A 13,921-nucleotide genomic window follows, 5' to 3' on the forward strand; every position below is an offset into this window, starting at 1 on the left:
TCAATAGTTTAGTTGTGCTAACTTTTAAAAATCTCATCTACTTTCTACTTTAATAATGGCAAGTGTAAAACCTTCCTCCTCCAGTCTTTAGATTTCTATAGAAGTAAGTTGCAAAATATATGTGCATCAGAAAAGTGTGCAGAATGATTCCAGAGCATACTTGTAATTAGTATCTAGGGCTACACTTTATTCTTATAAACTGTAAAAGTTTACTGACAAATCTAAACACCCTAAGACAAACAAAAGTAGGTATTGGTTGCTACTATTGAATTTAATAAATATACAGACAACGGAAAAGTCCAAAATAGCAAACACATTTTGCTATGGGGATTGCCCAAAGAACATACAAAATTCTATCAGTTCTATTCCTTTTTAAATTTTTTCTGAATTTCCTAAAAATACTCAAGAAGAGATGATTGCCCAAGGAAGACACACAACTGGTTTAAAATCAGGTCAGTGTTAGACTTAATGGTAAATATACATATTTATAATAAGGTAACGCATTGAAAAAGCTACAGTGGTAGCTCGGTTCACAAACCTAACTTGTTCTACACTTCTAGGGAAGACAGGTGCCATTGTGGTTGTCACTGAACATGTACTTTGCAAACAGAAGCAAAATTTTGCCAGACGCTTTCGTTCAGGAACCAAATTGTTCACGAACCTGTCATAGACAGTTAAGTTAGGTGGAAATATTCCAGGCAGTCATACAGGGCTGGATCCTTGAAGGGATCAACACAAAAGATGAGAGCACATAGAAACTGGCTGGAGGTGGATGTGAAGATTAAAGCCCCATGGCAAGGTCTGCATACCTCCCTGCCGAAGGAATAGAGGCGTGGGTTACTGATATCACCTTTTCAAGATTTCCCATTATCTCAATTGTGCTGGGCCATCCTCTTTCACCCACTAAGACTAAGGCTAAGACCAGTAGACCAAGACAACCACAATGAAGACTAAAGACAAAAGTCAGACTAAGTAACAAACCAAGGTTAATGATGTCACCCTTATGCCCTTACTACCATTGGATCAATGTTACCCAGGTGACTATACTTGCAATCTTATTGGTTGATCATAATTTTGACCCATGTTGTCCCCCACCTAGTGATTTTGCTATATAAAACCTCCTTTGAATACTCGGTTCATTGACAACCCATTTGGGATCCCTGCTATCTCTCAGGAGCTATTCCTGTTCCCCATTCCTTTTCTCCAGTAAAGTTTCCTACTCTTAATCTCCACTGTTCTTCAGAACTCATTCAGGGAAGACAAACTCAGCCTCCCTGACATCTAGCATTGCACCTATGTCAGCCCAACACAGTGCTGCACAGGAAAGGGTGCACAGAGTCACCTTTGGGCAGTGAGGGATGGGAGCTTCACTTCAGTTTTGCACTTTGCGCCTTGTCATACTCTGTTTTCTGTACCAGTAAAGTAGACACATGTGTGTAGCTTTTATTCACACATTAATTCTTCAGAGGTAGACAACATGAAACACACCAAAGTCTAAATATTAAAGAGAAGAGGAAAGACAAGGCCATGCTGCAGACCTCCTCCAAATTGCTTCTGACATGGGCTGGTGAGGATATGATAGACCGGGCTGATAATGTCTCCTCTATGAATTTATTTTTCAGTAAGAGTTACTGGCAGAGACCTAGCTTGGCCGTCTTGGTGCCTGTCTGCTACCTTAATGCCTTAGAAGGCCTGCAAAACCCACAAGACCCAAGCCAGCCAACTGTAGTTCCCGTTTTGAACTCACTGACACAGGGCCTCCTGGCTTCATGACTGCCCCTTCTCTCTCTCCCCTGGCACTGCACCCTTCCATCTCTGGCCTTCCCTTGTGTCCTTCACCCATGGGAGCCTGGTGGCTCTGCAGGTGCTGGGAGCCCAAGATCCCAGCAAACAACCCCTGTGCTTCTCACCAGGGCCCACATATCACTTGTGCCTTTCCAGCTCTGGAAATCAGCCCCTTCGTTCTCTGCCCAGTGAAATGGTCCCTGTTGCAAAGTTCCATTGCCACCCCCAGGGTCCATCTCACATCTCAAAGCAGGCCCCTTCTCCTTCAAACCTCCTGGGTTCTGTATTTATGCTTCTCACAGGGCAGTTATTGAAATCAGAGAAACCCAAAATATAAATGAAGAGCGAAATAAGGGAGAGATGAGGGTGATTAAGGAGGAGATGTAGACATTTGCAGAGGGGGCGGGGCAGGGGATGGGGAGGGTAAGGAGGAGAGTAAAGGGATTATGAACAGCACAAGTGCACTAATAAATACTTTTTCTTAAATCTGCTTTGTGACTCACTCCCCTTCAGCCCCCCTGAGATCAAGGCAGAGACCCTGGCCAAGCCATAGCTCCAGCTGCCACCGCCTCTACGCAGTACAAACCTTTTCCACCTGTGTGGCTTTGGTTTAAAAGGTGGGTTGTCATGGAAAGGAAACTCCTGAAAATAGTGACCTGGGGAATCTGTTCCTGACCCAAAGCACCCTAAGGAGGAGATTGGGCCCCTACTAATGCAGCCGAAGTGCCCACTGTTATTCAATGCTTAGTCATGGGGAAGGCAGGCTAGAGCTCAGACCCTAAGCCAGGAACAAACATCTACAATTCTGAGGCCACTGTACAAGTCAGCCAGAGACGGCCAGAGACAGGGGAAGCCCTGCCCAGCACAAGCTAAGGCTCCCTGCAAACAAAGGCCCGCCCAAAGCCACCTGAGGGGACAAGAATTGCAGAATTCCCTGTGGGGGACATTCCTGAGCCAGCTGACCTCAGACTTCCTCCAGGGCTTGAGAGTCACTCAGGATAGCATTTATGACAGAGAACAGGCCTTTTCCAGCCTGAAGGGGAGCAATAGGCGGGAAGGAGACAGCAGGCCTGCTGCCTTCTGAAAACGATCCTTCTTCAGGCGGCTCTCATGTTTAGAAGAGTTCGTTGCAGCCCTCACTTCGCTGCCTGCATATCTGTCCACCTGCCCATCTGCCTGCATGCCCACCTGCCCACCTGCCCATCTACCTGCCCGCCCATCTGCACATCTACCCTCCTGCACCACCCACCTGCCTCACTGCCCATCCCGCTACTTACCTGCTTGCCCACTGGTTCACTGCCTGCCCACCTGCCCACCTTACCCAACTCCAAGGGCTGCCTGGAAGGCTGGTACACTGATGCAAGCCCTCTTCACAGGTCCAGCCCACCAGCCCAAGGCCCCTGCAAGCCAGAGACAGCTGCCCAGAGGTGCCAGTAGAGGCCAGCCAAAGACATGTGAGTCTGGCCCAGGTGTCTGGAGAGAAATACTGTGAGCTCTACATGGTGCAGATGGTAGGGCCAAGGAGTAAGTGCTCCTTAGGCAGAGGTTAGTTGCTGGGTTTTGAAGGCGTCCTCAGTTTAACCATCACTTGTTTGAATCAGAAGTTTAAAAATGGATGTAATAAGGAGTCTTGTAATGAATCCTAATCAATATTCACTTATCCAATATTCATGAGGAAATGGGATGGTCACATGAAAGACTTCCTATCTTCCATCACTTAACTGCATTTCGGTACACCTTGCTCCACGTGCCCCAGGCCCCGGCGACAGTGACTGCAGAGTCTGGCTCTGTGCGACCAGGAAGAGCTTTGGCCCAGCAGCGGCTGCTTCCCACCACCCTCCCTGGGTGCACATCCTGGGGACAGCGCCGGAAATCAGAGAGGTAGAACATTTCCGGCCTTATAAACCACACTCAGATATATGTGTTTACAATGAGAGAGAGAAGGGAAGGGAGGAAAAAGGAAGGAGAGAGGAGAAAGAAGAAAAAGAGGAAGGAAGGAAGGAAGGAAGGAAGGAAGGAAGGAAGGAAGGAAGGAAGAAAAAGAAGAAGGAAGGAAGGAGGAAAGGAGAGAGGGAGGGAGAAAGGGAAGGGCGATCATCATTCCTTAGAGTACCACATCAAAATTTCAGCTCCTTTTGCACGTGAGGCCGGTGAGCTCCCTGCAGGATGCAGCTGCCTTTTGCTGCAGCTCCTGGCCTTGCTGGGGCGGGACCCTCTAACCCTCTCACTTTCCAAAGGAGGGATATGTACCTTGAATGAGGAAATCACCAAGTTCAGCCTTCTGACACTAACAGGAGGGCCTTTGGCTGGGTTGTAGGGTTCAAATTTGGTTTTAAACAAATTAAACCTCATATTTAGGCACTTATTTAATCCTCAGACATCAGTACTTTGAGAGACCCAAGCCCTGGGCGTTTGCACCGGGTCTTTCCTGAGCAGATCACCCACGACAACAGCTTGGCGGCAGTGGGTCTTCCCTGAGTGTGGACAACCAGGAGCAGAACTCCAGACTGGTTTTCTTTTCTTTTTGAGCATATATTCAGATATTTAATTTTTTAAAAACTGTCTTGCAGTGAAGGCCATGTTGCTATGAAAGCCCTTCAAAATCCTCCCCATTTTGAACACACTGGTCCCATCCTTCATGTCAGTTTCTGAAGCAGCTCTAGAGTACTCTTCCATGAATGTCACGCCTGTGCTGTCATGGCTGCCTTGATGTCTGGAGTCAACGCCAAATTTACCTTCACAGTCAACTTGGTTTGTTTGTTTGTTTGCTTGTTTATTTGTTTGTTTTTATCATCTTGGCTTTGGAGAGGAGTCAGAAATTGCACTGTATCAGTTACAGTAAGTAAGATGGATGAGAACCACTGTGATGTTTCTATTTGGCAGAAATCGCTGAAAAGGTATTCCACCTTTTCAGCCACGGTAGCCACCAAGCTACCATGACTAAGGACATCAGGAAAGAGAACTTCAGAACTGCTTTAAGAAGTGGCCAAATGGTGGGAGAAGAGTGTTGGAAGTGAGGCAGAGTCTGAAGGAGCTTAATGGGAGTGTGTCTTCTACTGTAACAATTTTTAAAATTTAAATATCCACCACATTTTTTTATCACACCACATACACCACCTAGTATTATAACACTTAGAGGTTTAAGGAAATGATAATCTCACTAAAATGCAATTTTATTTAGAAACATTTACAAATTACTGCCTACGAGTTTAGTTGTTTAAAGCATAGGCTGACTAATAATATGTCAGTTTGCTAACATCGTCATTTAATAAGCAACTCACTGTGCTTTCTGGGCCTCCATTTTCTCATCTGTAACATGGAGATAACAGTTGTATCTATGTCAAAAAATTGTCAGTAAATACATTAAAAAGGCATAGAACAGTTAGTGGATTAAAGTAAGCTCTCAAAACATCTTAGGTATTGTTCTCCTGGCCTGAAATGTTGATAACAACTAATCCATAAGCTTTCAAATTTTCCTCTCTTTAGTGAGATTTTACAACGATGATACTAAGGAAGTAATGCAGGCTGTCACCATAGGCATCCACGTGAAAATTTTATTACGGGGGCGTAAAATCACTTTAACTCACATGGGCTTGAAGAGCTCGTGCATGGTAAGACATCCTCGTCTACACAGATGGAGTCACCAAGAAGTGTGAGGAGGTGATCATGGATCATGATCATGGCTGGAAAGCCAAAAGGTCATGCAACACTGTCAGTGATACTCCGTTCCATAGCTTGTGCAAAATTGAATGTGTTGAAGAAATTAAGTGTGTTGAATCTGAAATAAAATTTGGAGCTAAGGATATGGAACTCAACTTATAAATAAAGACTTGAATGAGAACAGAGAATTACGAACTCGGGAAAAGTAAGCGTTTTATTTAATATTAGAGTTGGCTATCAGGCAGTTTGTATTTAAAGTGAAAAAGAGATGGAGGCAGAGGGAATGGAGGCACGGGGAAGAGAACATAAACAGAATCAAGATGTGTGGGGTCATGCGTTGTTGCCTTCTCACAGTGAACGCAGCCTTTATGTCCTAGTAAAAAATTTAAAATAAAAAAGTCAAATGAGTTATAATCACCTACTACACTTAAGTGTATTCTGAATAGCTTCAGCTTTCGAGAGCTCTTTCACCATGGAAAGCATGTGGAAGCAGAGTGACACACACCCTTTCTAGCAGGCCGAGAATTCCAATCTTCATACACAGAGGAGATTCAGCCTTTGGCCGCGGGACCTGCCCAGTGCCCTGCAGAGTAACAAACTGACAGGTCCCAGGAGCCGCACACCAGCAGCCTGCAGAGCATGCACAACTTTTAAAAAATCCCCGAGGATCAGCCAGCTGGCAGGGTCGCTACGGGGCTGAGGCATTCCGTCAATTTCTCCAGGAGGAAAAGTTATCTCTTCGAGCTGCTCTAACATCACCTGACAGATAAATAGCAGCTCTCCCTGGCTCTTAGATCCTTCAGGGACAGGCACAGGACCTGCTTGTCTGGTGTTTCCATATCAGTTCTGAAGTTGCTCAAATCTTCAGAAGAAAACTCGCCCAATAAGCAGATCTCAATAAACATTAGTTTTAATAATAAATGAATATGTTATGCTTACTGTTCTTTAGGTAGCTTAGAAAAGTTACTTTGGTGTCTTCCACTTAAATATGAATCCTACCTTAGCTGCTCTTAACAAATCCGATAAGTTTTGTTACAAAACATATTTCTCATAAAACTTTCAAAGAGATGGAAAAATAAGATGAATGTTTAACTTAACAGCAAAAACCACATTGCCAAGAATGATGGGGAAAATATATTCAGAGAGGAATGGTTTGAGTATTTTGAGGGGGATACATGCCAATGTGTCTTTCGCTGTAATATATTTTTTATTCACATGGTCACCATACATTTTGATCACCATTCTAGATCAAATATTTCCAGCAATCTCTGCCCATTAAAACACTATGGTGTGTCCTCATCTACCTTACTCACTGAATCGAGCATCCTGTGACTTCTGGCTCTTCCCCAAAGCGAAAATGACCGTGAAAGGTAAACATTGTGAACTGATTCAGGACACCAGGGCAGCTACAACAGCACAGATAAAGACACCAGGAAGGAGAAGACCTCTGGAGCTGCTGCAAAAAAAAGGAGCAATGGGACAAGCAGCTGGAAGTTAGGGAGGAAGTGCTAGGTATTTTGAAGGGTTTGAGGCAGTGTGTCTCTTACTGCAGTATTCCATTTAAACAGCCACCATATTTTTATGGTACCAATGTAGATTATCATGTCTCTTTATTTCAATTCCCCGAGTAAGGTGGGGCTCCTTGAGCTAAGCATTATCCGGTATGTGTTGCTTTCCTGGGTTTCAGCCTGTTTTTATCTTACAGGTGATGCAGTGTTCTGCAAGGTATGGTGAGATCCCCTCCTTTCCATGTGGGCATCTCGCAAAGCTCAGAAGTCCACAAGTCTCTGCCCTTTCAGGCTGGGGAAGGAATTGGCCCAGACTGGGTGGGCAGCCGGCTGGAGACGCAGGCTGTGCTGGATGAGAAGGAGGAGGATGGAGGCAGCTACGCTGGCCATTCAGTTTCAACTAAGTGAAGGTCTCTGGCCTGCCATCTTTCACTGTAATTGCTGTCCGGGAAGCTGACAGTCTCTAGAGACTAATCTATTTTAGGTTTAATGGATCAGTAGAAGCTACAGAAAGGCTTGTATGACTCTTCCTCTTTGACTTTTCCAGCCCAAATAAAGACAAGGCAGCAGTGTTATACAGATGCTGAGGACAGAGACATTTCACCTCCCTCCCTGCCCCTGAAAAGCCAACATCTACCAAGGACTGTATGCGTTGGAGATATTGCATGCTAGCTTACACGAATTCATTAGTAATACTATTTTGGTTCCCTGGAAGACTCTCTTACAATCAGTGTGAAATAATTTGCATCACCAAACTGAACTGATACATGAAGCAAAGAAAATTCATGTATTTATTCATTCTACCTATGCGTTGGTCTTTACCACAGGCAAACGCTCAATTTTACGAATTTGTTTTGAAAAGACACTTGGAATTTAAAGATGCAACCTTTGTGGGTTGATAAAAGGTACCCTAAGTGCTGGTGTTATAAGTCATTAGTGATCTCTCTAAAGAACAGATGAAAACCACATACCACTATGTGATGAAAAGTCACTGAAGAGAACCTCACCAATACCCAGCTTTCCACCGCAATGTGGTCCTCTCTTCTTGTCACCCATTTGCAAAGACTCCTGCAAAGAAATGATAAAGTTGTTGCTTTTGAAAAAAGAAAATGGCATCAGAAGTGGGAATGGAAGAGAGAAGAACTAAGAAAATAATGACTTCTAATTCTTCATGCTCATGCAGTAAATGGTTGAGTACTTTTCCACGGAAGCCGCTGTGTAGGCAGTGAAAATACAGTGATAAACAGATTACAGGCAGTTACTATCAGCAGAATTTATCATCCAGGAGGAAGGTGACATTAAACCAACAAATCATCAGCCAAATCCAGAATTAAACATTGCACATGAGTAGGAAGTAACAGGTGTCGTGAGAGCATGTCACAGGAAGCTTAGCTTACTCCTTTTTTGAGATTTTTTTTTCTTTTGGTACCAGGGATCAAACTCATGGCCTCATGCATGCCAGGCAGGCACTTGTGCCTCTGAGCTAAACCGCCAGCCTGGAAGCTCAACTTATCTAGAGGCATCTAAAATGGGTCTTCTGAAGGACGAGAATTCAGCTAGATCTCTGCAGGATGCACAGAACAAATATTAATTAAGCAGAGAGTAAGGAAAAGAGTCTTCTAGACAGAAGAAACAGATGCCGACCAAAGTTGGACTGGCCAAGAGGAGGGTGGTAGGTTGAGTTGTCTTTCTAAGAGGCATACACGGGACTCTCAGCGTCTGGTACGTGTGAAAGTGATCTCACCCGGAAACAGAGACTGGGCAGAAACAGACAGTTGATCTGAGGTAGTTGGGGTGAGCTCTAATCTGATGTGAGCAACCTCTCTGAAAAAGTGGAAAATTTGCAGACATGAACATGAGGTGAGCCCCGTGAGCACATGAAGATGATCATTTCTGGCCCGGAAGAGAGCAGATCTTTGGGTAGGAAACTGATGAGGAGGAACCCCAGGGATCCAGTGAGATGAGGCTACACTCTCATGGCACTGGTGACAATCAGAGGGGGAGTGGCCCGTGTCAAGAATGCAGCCCGAAGTGGAGATGACAGTTCCATTTTTCCTTGTACCTCTAGGAGTGCGTGTGTGTGTTCTGACTTAATAATATTTGTATGATTGTTTAGTTGAACGTGGAGTATAGCTGTTGCTATTGGTTACCTACTCAAAAATCCCTGCTTGTTCACACTTCCACTTCTTCCTGTGATGCGACGTCTGCTCATGGGAAAGGATTCTACAAAGCAGTGACAGTGACCCCACCCTCCTCGCCAGTGCCTGGTTAAGGAAGAGGTATGCCACACTTCTGAGTCGGGGACAGAGTGACATGTCACGTACATGAGTCCCAGTGGCAGGGGAAGAAAGCCAAAGACATAGGGCAAACATTTGGATACAGACAGTCAGGAGGGAGACCTGTCTTTCTCTGTTGGATGCACACTTCCCAAAATCCCTGCAGGATCTGACCATTCTTAATATGACTTTCCCCTCTACTGTGTGAAGAGAATGAATTTGAATACCAGCTAAGGAGTGGATGCAGCCAGAGGAGAAATGGGGAGAACATGGGTGCCAGAGCAAGTGGCCAGAGCCAGCCAGAAGCCCGGGGACCCTGGATGGCCCGGTGGATTCCTTTCCTGCTGCTTCCTTCGTTTTCGTTGTTGGTTTGTTTATTCATTTGCATTTTACTGTATCATCACCCAAGTATCTTCACCGTGCTCCTGTGGGCAGCCTCTGGAGCTGCAAGACCCTCTCCTCTGATCCTCCACACTCTTACTAACCCGGATGGAACTGGGAATTCCCCGCTTGAGTAGGCCAAAGTAAAACAAGTGAGTTACAAGGGAGGACGCTGGTCTATCCTCTCCAATGACTGGTGCTTGCTGCACCCCAGCCATGAGGCCAGATCCTCCCCAGCCATGTGCCAGTAACAGGTAGTAAACAGGTAATGTGCCACTTCTGCCACCTGGAGCGGTTGTGCACAAACACTCCTCGCCCTCTGGGGTCTTAAGCTCCAAATGTCTCTTCTGTTCCAGCCTCCTCCCATGCTCCTGGTCTTGACCTTTAGTGTGACCTTTGATCCCTTCCTCCTCTTCTCCAGTCCTTCTTAATGTCAAATGTACATGGGTGCTGCCAGAAAAATCAAAGGGTTGCTTGGTACCTTTGTGTAACCATCCACCCTGAGACCACAGGCATTCAACCATTTTAAATAAAATTTTAGCAATTCTCAGAATTTCCACACCCTCCAAAGCCACCTTCCCAAAGGCCAAAAACCCAAGACAACTTATACCATTCTTGATTCTAGACTATAGAGATGACACAAGAAAACAAAATGGCCACATAAACATAAGCCACAGCTCTGTGCTGTAGGAATGGGGTCAACCACAGGAAGGGCATCTCGAGGGGAAAAAAAAAAAAAAACTTGTCTTGCTATGGAGCAGGAAAATACACACCACAAAGAAAGAGCCACAAAAGAGTCTTGATTTTCCCACGGGCTCACTGGTCCTCTCCCACCCTGCGGATTAGACCCTCTACTTCTCCCCATGCAAAGTCAGCCAATAACCCCCACCTCTAACACTGTGTCTTTGATTTGTTATATGGTGACATTAGCACCACCCTCAGAGGGGCTCAGTGAAGGCATAATGCAACCTGGTACAGAAGGGTACAGTGCGATGTTGGCCATCCTCTGGGGCTTGGGAGAAGGTGAGGGGTTTTTCCTCTTTCAGCCCCAGAACTGGCGTTTCTCAGGTTGTTAGGATCTCAGCCATTGTGGAAGGGATACTTTTGTTCTTAAAAAAAAAAATAATAATAATAATTGGCCAGGCCTGATAGTGCATGCTTGTAGTCACAGCCACACAGGTGGCTGAGGCAGGAGGAGAAGGAGAAACACAAGTTGAAGCCAGCTTGTGCTATATGCTAAAAACTCTCTCTCTCTCTCTCTCTCTCTCTCTCTCTCCCTCTCTTTCCTAGAACCTGTTTGCAGTCCTCCTTCCCCAGCCTCCAGCATTCTGGGATTACAGTGTGTGCTACCGTATGCTACTAAGAAGATACTAATTTTTAATTGGATACAAATATTAGAATGATTTTCATATCCTATAATTTTGCTGTAGTAAATGAAATACTGCAAATGGTATCTTTTCCTCTGGAACTCACTCCAAATATTTAGGACGCACATACTTTCTGTAACGTGAAATACTCTTAGTTAGCACCAATCCCTCCCAGCCTGCTAGGCGCAGAGACCCACTGCCCCTGGATAACGCGAGGCCTGACACGCGCGCAGTGCTGGTAAAATGCCTTAAGCCCGGGTAAACACCACCGAGGCTGTCGCGCTTCAGCGCTGTTTTTAAAGGCCTGTAAATCTGTCTGTGGCCGCTGTAAGGCTTTGCAGAGGCGGGCTCCACAGGTAGCCGGTTCATAAAGGGAGGACAGCCCGCCAGCCCACGCCAGCTGCCCGCTGCCCGCAGCCCCCACGGCCCGCGCCCGCCTCGCAGGACCCATTGTGCGGCTCTGAAGCCCGCATGCTGCAGGACTGACCTGGCTCTATTAGCCAAGGCCGACTTGAGGGTTGCGGATTAGCCGAGCTCGGCAAAGGACACTGGTAAGCTGTTCCCCAGGTAGAAAGGTGGAAAAGGTATTAAAATTCTTCGGTCTCCCCAGAGCCCGCAGGAAACGTCCCAGCTTCTGCAGAAGACAGACCCAGCCCTCCGGGAGCGCGCCTCCGATTTCCTCTCCAGACCCATCTGTCTGGCTTCCGCGCGCGGAGTTATTTGCAGGGGACACTTTGTAGCCCCTTCTCTGTGAAACTCTAGCTCTCCCGAGGGACCCCGGGCCTGCGTTCCCCTGGGGACCCTGAAGCTAGCTGCTGCCACTCAACCCCGGGGCCTCCGGTGGCCTCTGAGTTCCGCTTGGCTTCAAAGGCCCCCAGTCCTCCCCAGGTCCAGCACAAAGGGAAGAGGGGTCCACAAAGCCGGTTGCTTCGGCCCTCCCCTCACCGTACCCACAGCCACATGCGGTCCCCGGGCCTCCAGGAGGACTTGGGCGGGAAAACCAAACATTGCAGCCCCTCGGAGATGTCTGCCAGCCCTCGTCCTTAATCCCGCCCCTTCCTGTGGAAAGAGCTGACTTCCATCACCGCAGTAAGGAGACCCAAGCCACGGCACTGTCTTTCTGTAATATGTAGACCCAAGAGCAAGCTTAGCTGGCAGGGTCTCCAAGGCAAGCAAAAGTGAGAGGCCCAGAAAGCTGGACAGCTTCACAAAGAAAAGTCTTGCTGGGTCCAAGAGTCCAAAGCAGTTGCAATATTAAAAATCCAAGCTAAGCAAGTAGTTCATAATTCCAGTACTCTGGGAGGCTGAGAGGCTGAGGCAGGTTGATCTCAAGCTTCAGCCCAGTCTGGGAAAATTTAGTGAGAACCTGTCCCTCCAAAAATGCTGAGGATGCAGAGCAATGCAACGGCCCTAGTAGGGTGGGGTGGCGCTCTAGAGAGACAGAGAGACAGACAGAGAGAGAGAGACAGAGATAGAGACTATCTAGCCATAGAACTGCAAACTACTCTGAAACACTGTATCTACTGCAGAGTCACAGAATGTTCCTTGCGCCCAAATAAATAGAGACTCAGAAAGAAGTAGCCTTTGTTTGGGAGGGGCACTGGAGTAAAAGGAATTTGGAGTTTTGCCCAAGAAATTTTATCTGAAAATACTTGTGGGTCCACAAAGTATTTCTCTGCAGTAAAAGTTTGTGTATTATCAAAGTCCCCTCCCACAAAGGGCTGCTTTTCCCAGCATGGAGACACCACCGCGAGGTTCCTTCGAATTTACAACGCAACCTTTCCGGCAGAGTTTCTAGGGGCCTGCCTTCCTCACCAGATGATCCTTGCCTGATTATTAAACCGGCTTGGAGGGCTGGAATGCCTGGGGGGGGGGGGGTCCCAGCAGCGGCTCCTTCCCAGGGCGAGGGGGGCGGGGCGCGGGCACCGGTGCATTTTCGCAATCACCCTGCAGTTCGCAGAAACTAATCAATGCTGACTCGGCTGCCAGGTACTGAAAGCCGGCTGGAAATGAAGGCCTGGCCCCCTCGGGAGCCCTGCATAAGCCGGGCTTCGCAGGCATCCGTCACAGCCCCCCGCTGCTCTTCTTTTCAGCCAGGTCCATCTTTCAGGCTCTTGGCATCGCTATAGATCCCGGGGCGCAGGGCTGGAAACCAGATCAGAATTGAGCCGCGGGAGGTCCCTTATCGGAGCTGGCCCAGGACTGATGGAGCAGCAGCCTCTAAACGGGAACAAAGCCCTCGCTGGTGGAAAGGTGTGGAGAAGCCGTCCCAGTGCTTTTTTGCTCCGCCTCGGGATTTGGTGTGGGTCTGAGGGAGGCTGGAGAGTTAGTTATATGGAATAGGCAGAAGAGACACAATTAAAACTATTAAAAAAAAAAAAAAAAAAAAAAAAAAAAAAAAAAAAAAAAAAAACCTGCTCTACCTTCCCAAGGCCCTTGATTTCTTTGTTACCCTGCATTTGAAAAGGTTTCCTGGAATACCTCTGAGGACGCGTGCCACTCCAGCAATTTAGGAGAAAAAGAAAGAAAAGTCTGAGAATTGGAGAATGCAAGATGGGAAAATAAGTGCGCTTAAAAAAAAAAAAAAAAGTGCTGTTTACTTCAGAGTATCTTAGAACTTGCCTGACCCTAAGAGCCACGGCCTGGATCACAGCGACACCCTGCACAAGCGCTGACTTTGGTGAGGAAGCCAATGTGCTCTTCTGCCTTCACTGCCAGGCTGAAACCAGCTCGCACCACATGGCAGACTGATCTGTGCCCGAGAGGAAGAGAAAGGGCAACACTGCGCTAACACAATAACGTCTGAGGGTAAATAGGATAAATGCGCTGGTGTCCTGGGTACACGCACAGTGCACCGCTCAAGTTGGTTTTTAGAGATCGCGTGCGCAGTATGAGTGTGTTTACACTAAACTCCTCACCGTCACGCAGAGATACTACCACCTTC

The 13,921-nt window shown here is 46.8% G+C and overlaps 1 long non-coding RNA gene across 1 annotated transcript; it reads right to left on the reverse strand.

Annotated features, from left to right (window-relative positions):
- Positions 1-6,763: 6,763 nt before the first annotated feature.
- Positions 6,764-12,100, reverse strand: LOC134475588 (uncharacterized). Its single transcript, XR_010046763.1, has 3 exons — positions 11,928-12,100; positions 7,925-8,021; positions 6,764-6,901 (listed from the first exon to the last, which is right to left on the reverse strand). It is a non-coding gene; the product is annotated as an uncharacterized LOC134475588 (long non-coding RNA).
- Positions 12,101-13,921: the final 1,821 nt, after the last annotated feature.

The sequence above is a fragment of the Cavia porcellus genome, unplaced genomic scaffold, assembly GCF_034190915.1.
Source record: "Cavia porcellus strain 051 isolate PalLab524CR breed Dunkin Hartley unplaced genomic scaffold, mCavPor4.1 scaffold_4, whole genome shotgun sequence".
Lineage (NCBI taxonomy): Eukaryota > Metazoa > Chordata > Mammalia > Rodentia > Caviidae > Cavia > Cavia porcellus.